The sequence below is a fragment of the Desmodus rotundus genome, chromosome 1 (assembly GCF_022682495.2).
Source record: "Desmodus rotundus isolate HL8 chromosome 1, HLdesRot8A.1, whole genome shotgun sequence".
NCBI classification, from domain to species: Eukaryota; Metazoa; Chordata; class Mammalia; order Chiroptera; family Phyllostomidae; genus Desmodus; species Desmodus rotundus.
Genome location: NC_071387.1, coordinates 159,792,373 through 159,802,359, shown reverse-complemented (window position 1 = coordinate 159,802,359; position 9,987 = coordinate 159,792,373).

Here is a 9,987-nt window from a genome sequence, read left to right as displayed (position 1 = left end):
TTACAAAGCCCATTTAATGAGAGTTGCTTGATAAACCTCATCAGAGATAAAGGAGTATAAAGTGAAAATTCCTTAGAAGTAGCTCTCGAAAATCAGCTGATGTGTAATTAGGTGTCTAATTTACCCAAACTGAAGCGACAACCATTTTCATTTGTTAAGTTCTTACATAAAGTGGATGCAGCCCTGAGCAACTCTATGCTCCATGGTCTTCTCTGGTGCTAGTATGCAAAGGGTACAAAATCAGCGAACGGCCAGGGAAAAGTGATCTATCCCCTTGCTTCTCTTCTGCCCAAAGCAATAGGTAAAAAGTTGCATTATCCTATGTTTAGTGTACTCTGTAACAGATCCAATATCCAAATGTAACTCAATATAAATAACAGACTAATCACTTGATATCCACTGTAAATGAAAATATTAGAAAGCATGAAATATGACTACAGTTTCTTTTAATGATCACATCTTCCTTGGCTTACTTGGTAAATTTAACTGTTCACACTGTACGAATGAAGACGTATAAGGCTAGACTTTTGACCACAATGGAATAAAAGGGCCTAGATCTGTCCTCCTGCCAGAAACAACTGGCAAAAAATATATTAAACAATAGCTTTCAAGTAACTAGACATCAGGCAAGAAAGAAGAGTGATGCCTGATGGACAGGAAGTAAACAGGGCAAGCTTTACTATCATTCTGGTTAATTCCTTGAGAGAGTTTCCAGGCCGTGGTACCCAGTGTCCCAGCCACAGAGGGACTGAAATTCAGGCATGTCACATAAAGGGCTGAGAGACTTTGGGAAACAATTTAGCAGCTTCTTAAAAAAGTTTAACACATATGTAACACCAAATCCAGCCATTCCACTCCTAGTTATTTCCCCAAGAGAATGAAAAGATATGTCCTTGGATTTGTATGCAACTATTCATAGCATGTTTATTTGTAACGGCTGAAACCTAGAAACAACCCAAACATCCATCGAGAGTTGAATGGATAAACACACTGTGATATGATACATACAAGGGAATACTCCACAGCGATAAAAAGGGATGATCTGGTGATACTCACAGCAGCATGGATAAATCTCAAAGAAAGAAATGAGACAAAATGAAGTGCATATTGATTCCATTTATATAAAATTCTAGGAAATATACATTAACCTATAATGACAGAAAGATTAGTGATTATTGGAGGGTGGGGATGGAGGAAGGGCAGGGGCAGGGTTACACAGTGATACAATGAATACTTTGGAGATGATAAATGTGTCCACTGTTTTTACTGTGGTAATGGTGTCATGGGTGTATACATATGCCAAAAGTTGTAAAAAGAAATGGTGCACTTTTAACATATGGAGTTTATTGTATGTATTTTTAAAGTATTTTAAATGTTTAAAATTATGGTAAAATATATATAACATAAAATTTACCATTTTAATAATTTTTAACTACACAGTTTAGTGACATAAAGTAATTCACTATATTGTGCAATCCTCACCTGAAGTTTTTTCATCTTATAACATCAATATGTTTGTCAGTTGTATCTCAATAAAGCTGTTGGATGGGGGGAGGAAAGAGGATAAGAAGGAAAAGGAGCAGAAGGACAAGGAGCAGGAAGGGAAGTAACCACAAAATGAGGATTTTTTTCCCTTCAGCTTTTCGAAAGGAGAATAGATTGATGGACACCAGCCTGATATCTGGAATTTTGAGGAGTCACTCCCATATTCTGTGCCTTGGGCACAGTCCCCTCTGTGAGGTAAAAGTGTTATAATCCGTAGTTTATGGAGGAGGAGATTGAGGACTTTTTTAGGGGAGAGGTTGGAGTTGTTACTTTTTCAAGATTATTTAGCTAGTAAAATGGTCAAGCCATATTTCAAACCCAGGCAATCTATTACTATTTCAACCCTTAAATTTCCATGAATAATTTTTCAATGACAATAAAGTAGATGCACTAATGATTTTACTTCATTTTGAGAAGGAAACAAAAATATCTGTGAAACAGAAACTAGGTGTGTTCTTTCTCACCGTCCATTTTTTTTTTCACTGAATAATTCTTCAGGACATGTAGGTATCAAGCACTGCTTCAAAATTTTGGGATACAAGTACAGGAAAAGTAAAGTTTAAAACACCCACCAATTCTTGCTTTCAAAGTCTCATGTAATCATGTAACCCATGGACGGTGGCATTACTGAGATAAATGCAATAATGGAAGCATGTGTAATTTACAGTGGCTACATCTTTCGAGAGGGAGCAGGGGGGTAAGCGGGTGCAGCAGGGAGGTCACTTCAGAGAAATTTCATGGAGCGCCCTAACCTTCATCTAGCACTTGACATCTGGGTCAATTTTTTTCCAGATAAACAAAGATGGGAAGCAGGGAGAGAAGTTTATAGGTTATAAAAACAATGTATGTGAAGGCAAGCAGGATGCTATGAAAGAGCAGATGTTTTCAAAGGTAGAAACCACAGGGAAATTAACTTTGAAGTCAATTTGTTAAAGAAAAATCATTAATGTTTGAGTTGGGAATTTCTGGGACATGAAAAGTGTTCATTGGGAGTGCATTAGGCTATTGTAATTTCCGGAAACAACTAAACATAAACCTCATTATGTTTTGTGGGGTAAAAGTAACAAAAATAGATGAACTTGAGGAGGTTAGCTGTGACGTACACTGTGGGTCACGGTGCGTGACCTGGGATCACTAAGCGCAGGGTATCTCTGAGTGGCGTATCAGTAAAACGAAAATAAGTGCGTCTGGACAAAACTTGCCCCAGCGAGCTAAATGTTACATGGCAACGGGACCATCTCAAGTGGGCTGATGTTTATTAAACATGCCCTATTAACTTTACACTTTATGAAAATGTCATAAAACTGCTTTTCTAAATCCCATTTTCTCTTTATTTAAGAGCACTTGGAATGCCAAAATTTTTAACATCCATTTTTTCTATAAGTAGTCCTATTCTTAGGAAATCACTGCCTTATTTTTGTTGGAAAATGTCATCTATAATTTTTAGTACCGTAAAAGCAGAGATTTCTTAGTTATCTTTTAAAATAATTCCTGGTTTTTATTTTGATAGAGGATTGACCCAATTTGTAAACATTACATTAACTTGAGAGAAAACTCCAAAGACAGTTTTTCTTTTCTTAAAGGCCAGAATTTCCTGAAGATCCTGAAGCTTCAGGTCATGTTTATTATGACTGCCTCCCGGACTGATAGGAGTGTGAGGGGCGTAAAGTCCTTACAAAAAGTCCTGCTGAGCTGATTTCAAGACCATTTCTATCTCTGAGGGCTAATCCCCAAGGCTGATGCTATCGCCTTGCCTTGCGTTACTTGTGTTACTTTGAAGCATGGTAGAGAGGGGAAAAAAGGTAAAAAGAAGCTTTAAATTGAATAAGCAATGGAATAAAACAGCAATTGATTTTTCTGTGTTCACGTGTAAACGGCATGAGGTAGAAGAGAAATTATCAAAATGAAAATAATATGTCCCCGGAGCAGTGTTTATCAGAATGTCCGGGATGGTAAGGACTTGCAGAGCACTTAACTCAGTCTGAGACCACTTAATGTGATAAGTGGTTTAGCCACACACTCCCCCTCCCTTGTTTTGTTTTTGGGTGGGTGGAAGCTGGGCAGTCCATGTTCTGTTCAGCTTCAGCTTAGTGAAGAGGAAAGAAAAAAGTGGCCCCTTATCCAAATAGTAACAATTCCCTGGGAAATTTACAGTGTATTTACTTTTTGGAAATTAAGCTGCAGCATTTTCCTAGAACAGGAATGTTCAAACCCAAGTGCCACAAGAAATTTTAAAACGTGTAATCACCTGACTATTTAGTCATAAGCACTGGCCTCTTATCTCTTAGATTGTCAAAAAATGACAATAGTCAACACAATAGTCATCCTGTGTGAATGAATCTAAATTATACCTATATTTGTCAGATCAGCAAAAAAATACACTTTTTCGGCATGCCACAGAATTGTAGTATTTAGTTTACTTGTGTCATGAGATGGAAAAGGTTGAAAATCTCTGTCCCAGAGTAAATTATGCTTTGAACCAGATGGCATCTCAGGTCTGACAAGAGAAACAAAATTTATCACAGTAAGGCCACACTGTTACGCTCTCATAAGACATATCTGAGCTTGCGTGCTGTGATCTCGCTCTTGCTCTCTGTGCCTTCAGCCCCTTTCTCTTGCCTTTTCCCAAACCGTAGCAACAGAGGAGGATACGGAGGCCGTGGGGATGGTGTCCATGGAAGGGGGCGGGGGAGCAGTCGTATACTGGCTGCTCAGGGAAGTGTCCTTCCTCTCTAAGCTTCAGTTTTCTGTAAAGGTAGAGTAGCACCCACTTTTCAAGATTATAATGAAGTTATGCTTGGCCTACATCAGGTGGTCAACAATTGGTGGCTGTTATTAATATTATTTTATTACTGTCATTTTTATTACTATTATAACCCTATTTGGAGAGTGAAGGAGAAGTTTAGAGTACTTTTGAGGCCGTAGCATCTTTTCCATCTTTTGGATAAACCCTTTGCTGGAAACAAAATGTTTTGGGTTCCATAACAGGGAGATCATTTTATGATTAGATTTGTTACCAAAATAGAAGTTAGAAATCAATGCCATCCTGGTCCATTTACTTTAACAAATGAGAACATCTCTTAAAAAACTTAACGGTCATTGTCTTACTCAATTTAAAAACTATTACTGGCTGCAAACTTTTTGAATGCAACTTTACCCTGCATATTAGATTAAAATCGTTCCAAAATCATTATATCAAGAGGGTTTCAGCACTGCCCCATGCCAGCCACCCGCAGCCACGGAGGCCCAGCACCCCAGGACACAGGTTCTCTCCTCTTGAGTCCCTTTTGGCTCCAGGGAGAACTGGAGACCATCCCTGCCTCGCAAATGCAAAGCTCATTTTCGAGCATGAAGAGAGTAGTTGAAAGCCCTCTACTGATTACAACTTGTGATATAGTAGATATAACATTGTTGTGTTTACAGTAATACAGCACTAGTCACTGTAGGACAGCACCTGAATCAATAAGGAATACTTGCTTTTCAGACTATTCCATTTCCTATGGAACATGCTTGCACACAGGAAAAAATATGATTTTTCAAGGAAGGGAAAATTTTGTGAATTGAACTATGAATCTCAGGGTATCGTTAGAAAAGTATCTATTAGGTCTGTGAGGGCAAAATTCAATTTTGCAATGATTGGTGTTATGCACATGTGTTTTAGAACTAACAGATAATTAAAGGATGTTGTTACAATTCATTTAAATATAAAATTTGGACACTACTTTGCTTAAGGCTGCAGAGTTGATATGATATATCCTACTGATAAAATGATACTTGTACTTGTCTTCTTGTTATAAATTAATTAGTTCAATTAATCGCTTAACTACATCTCCCAGTTCAAGTGCAAATTTAAGAGCAGAAAATCAAACTGGACCCTTCAAATAAATAAATCCCCCAATACCAAATACCAAATGTTTTAAATAAATGAAATCTGAATCCTATAGCTAACCTTTCTTTCATTAAAAAAAAGTCTGTTGTCATTGAGGTCAAAATTGGACCTCCCAAGAGGAGTTACTGTGTACCTATTTCCATCCTCAAACCACACATTTGGTTCACAAATCAAGTAAGTATGGGTATGAAGGGATCTCGGGAAGTGTGATCACTTCACTGGCACATGTAAGGAAAATATGGATGCTCAATTTCCATCTTAATGCATGCAAATGATGGACACCCCCCCCCCCCCACAGGCTTTGGAGTGGCCTCTGCGCACAGCCTGTCACTAGCTCTTGGCTGTGAGGAGATACCCTGTTCCTCTGAACATGCTGAACAATGTTCAGCAGGAGAATTGTATCCAACTCTCTTTTTGTTTAAATGTCTTACTTTTATTTCTAAGTAAGTAAATATTAAATTCTAGTACTTAACATACATTTGTCTTTTGCCTGAGATGGTTCATGGGTTACTGTATTTCATATTAGAGTAAAACTGGCAAATTATCTTCCTTAGGCTCTATAATGTTTGTCAGGCTTTGGATCTAGAATATACTAAAGGCAGGTCCAATCCCTGCCCTCATCTGTGGAATGGGAATGTGTGCGGGGCTGCTGAGTACAGCACAGAGGTTGTGGACACTGCGAATTGTGGAAGATGTTTGCACGATCTTACACAGCAGCTCAGCTTTATGAGTCACCCCCAAACTCCAATAAAGGATGGGGTTAGGCTCTGTTTTCACACCTCCCTGACTGTCCCTGGTCCTTCCTTCCCCATGTGGCCTACGTGGCATGCTGTGCATGTATGTATAGGGATCTGTGAATGCAAATCTCTTCCTTTGTCTGACGTCTTACCAGAGCTGATTAAAATGAATTCTGGCTGTATTTTTACCATAGGGAACAGCTAGAACTTTCTGACAGAGGGCCTATTAATATCTTCCACATATATTACCCAGGATAGTTCAAGGGTTAAGTAAACTAGTGAATACTGACTTTGTGACTTTGTAAATTTTAACTTTGTAAATACTAATATTCTACACAAATATAAAGACAGTTATGTCATTCAAGAGTAGAAGATCTTTAATGTAAAAATTTCATTGTGTCCTGCAGTTTAAATTAGCATCCCTCACCACAAACTTTTATTTTGACTTAAGAGACTCTGTAAAAGGAATGGCTGGGGATGAGATGTAGGAGATGAAATCTGACCCCGATGGCTGGTGGATTCTCCAAATTTTAGACATTTTCCAGGGAGTCTTCCTGTTTCCATTTTGGGTGCTGGTGGGGAAGATAATGATAAAAATTTCTACCATAAGTTATTAAAATTTTACTTGGGTCACTATAAGAAATAATTCCCAATTATTATAAAGTTTCTGATTTATTCCTCAGGTGTGAGCACTCTGAAATCTGCTTCCCCGCTACTTCCCCCTCCAATGATGTCATTGTCTTTGCCACCATACATATTCTTTTCTACTTTACTTACAGCCTGAGTTGCCAGTTTCCACTTATAAATAATGTGAAATTGTTATTTTAGATTCAGAATACATTGTCTCGAGATATCAAATCATGTGGAGCCTGTGGATGGAGAACGTACTTTGAGGAGTTCAGGATTAACAATGTTAGTATTCCAGGCCCCTTGGTGTTACTCCGGATGCTGGAGGTTTGAATCCCTCCACTACCAGGGGAAAGGTGACTTTGCTGGCCCCTGGAACAGAGGCTCAGGGGGTGTTAGGGCTGCTGGCAGCACATGGTGAGGAGAGATGGCCAAAATGAGGGAGCAGGGCAGGAATGGGGCACCGTGCCGGCTTGCTACATTTGGGTCTCAGCCCGCTTTGTTTTCCAGAAATCCTCATGGATCTGTCCCCTTCCTTCTTTGAACTCTTCCTGCCATTGCTCCTGTCCCTTCCTAAGCTTCTGGCAGAACACGCTGGCCTCTTGGGCATTGATAAGGGTGTTTACTGACAGGAAATAAAAAGAAGCAACAGCGAAGGGAAGAGTGGATAAAGGGAATGAACTGAGTCTTGCTTCTGCTTGCTTCCCATCAATCTTTCCTTTGAGAATTTGAACTTATGGTAACAACTTTAGGGCCCTTCTAGTGGGGTTCAGCCCACAGACCAGTTTCTTTTGGTCTATGTAATGTTTTAAGAGCTGGAAACACTGGAAGAACAGCCCCACCTTACAAGTGGCTGGAACTAGGTGGCAGTGGGCTCTCTTGCTTACCACACTCCTTACCATTCTCTGTTGTTAACTCTGCCTATTTCACTCTTTTATAGTGTCCTCGTGGCCTTGGGAAGGCATTTGAGTTTCCCACATTTTTTTTAATGCAGAGAGGATGTTTTATTTGTATTTCTATCTCTATTCTCTGGTGACAGTTCTCAGTGTAGAGCACACTTGACAGGTGTAGCCATTCCACTCTGTTCAACCATCTGCATTTAGCAGCTAGGGGCCAGGCACTGTGTGTGCATTCGCAGAGCTTCGCCCAGGGACCGCACCTCTGAAGTAAGACAACTTTGCAGTAGATACGTTCACAGCCCTTCTGTAGTTCAATTTCCATCCATTTAAGATTCATTTATGATTCTTAGGACAACAGTTTTCAGGCCTCATTTGGCTGGTTCCTCTTAGGAGTTGAGATATATGTGAGGGAGACAAGCTAGATTGTGTGCGGGAGAAGAGGCACTGGGATTGAGGACTGGCGGCGGGAGAGGGAATGGTGCGGATGCTCCTGGTGTGGGGCGAGGAAGGCGGCGTGAGAGGGAGTAGACGCTGGATGGGGTCACACTCCTCCCTGATATGCTAAGATTTTCCACTTCATCTTGTTTCAACCACGGTAGGAAACCTGTTGTAGCCAGTCCTGCGATCCTCACCAGCCTTGGTGGTGATTATAAGATTGGGAATTAAAGCAGATGTGATTGATACCCCACACTCATATCCCTTCACCTTTATCACTTCTGTGCACGCTGACCCAGCTTCTCATGGCAGCCCCTGCATCTTTTAGTTCAAGAGTTTTCTCAGGCCACCAGCGCCCAGTCTACCTGTACACGTGCAAAGGTGGCAGGGGAAAACACCCCTTGGAAAATCCTTAAACCAAAGACTGGTGCATAAATGCTCCAGCTCCCTCTCTCTCAGATGAAACGCCTGTGGGGTACATGTCCTCCACTGTTTCCCAGCATTCCCCAGTGGGAACAGGCTCCAGTTTCCATAGTGATAACCCACTTGAAATGCACCCTTCACTAGCCTCTTTCCCTTCCCTGTCTCAATCTCTACTTCTCCATACATGTTTTTTGGTCTCACCTCCCAAGTAAACTACTTCTATTTCAATAGTTGTCTCAGAGCTTACCTCTGTGGGAATCCAAACTAAGACACACATGTTTCTGCTATTTCTGTGAAAAATGCCATTGGAACTTTGACAGAGATTGTGCTGAATCTATAGATGGATTTGGATAGTATATGGACATTTTCCAGTCCATGAATAAGGATATTTTTCCATTTACTTCTGTTTCCTTCAATTTCCTTCCTCAGTGCCTCACAGTTTTCAATGAATAGATTTTTCACTTTCTTGGTATGCATTGTTTTGATGTTATTGTAAATGAGATAGTCTTCTTTATTTCTTTTTTAGGTGGTTGTTACTGTATAGAATGCAACTGATTTTTGTACGTTCATTTTATATCCTGAAACTACTGAATTTGATTATCAGGTCTAACAATTTTTTGGTGAAATCTTTAGGGCTTTCTATGTACAAGATCATGTCATCAGGAAACAAAGACAACTTCACTTCTTCTTTTCTAATTTGGATGCCTTGTATTTCTTTTTTCTTCCCTAATTGCTGTGGCTAGGACTTCTAGTGCTATAGAGAGTGAGCACCATTGTCTTGTTTCCGATCTTAGTAAATCTTTCAACCTTTCATCATGGAACATAATTTAAGCTGTGGACTTGCCCCATGTGGCCTTTGAATTGTGTTGAGAGTAGAATAGTCATTGCCGGGGGCTGATGGGTGAGGTGAATGGGAAGATGTTGATCAAAGGGCACCAATTTTCAGATATTAGATGAACTAGTTCCAGGGATCTAACACACAGCATGGCGATTACAGTTAACACCATTGTATCATGTACTTGGAAGCTGCTGTGAGAGTAGAACTTTGATGTCCTCGCCAAAACAGCAACATAAAGGTGATTATGTGAGGCAAACAATGTGCTAAATGACTTTATTGTAGTAAATATTTTAAAAAATATGCAGGTTTCAAATCATCACATTGTATACTGTAAACTTATACAATGTATGTTAATTTTATCTCGCTAAAGCTGGGCGGGGAGAGATAGATATGTTGTGAGATGATATGGGAGTAGGGAGGCAGTCACAGGCAGCTGCCGCCAGAGAGAAAAACAGATGGAAAGTCCTGAAAGCTATTGTAGACCCAGGGCGTAGGAAGGGCCATTACACATTTACAACTGCGGTTTTGAGAGAAGCCTGTAAAGTCAAAACCATGTGTTTAATCAATTTATTTCAGCTTTAGGATGACTAAGAA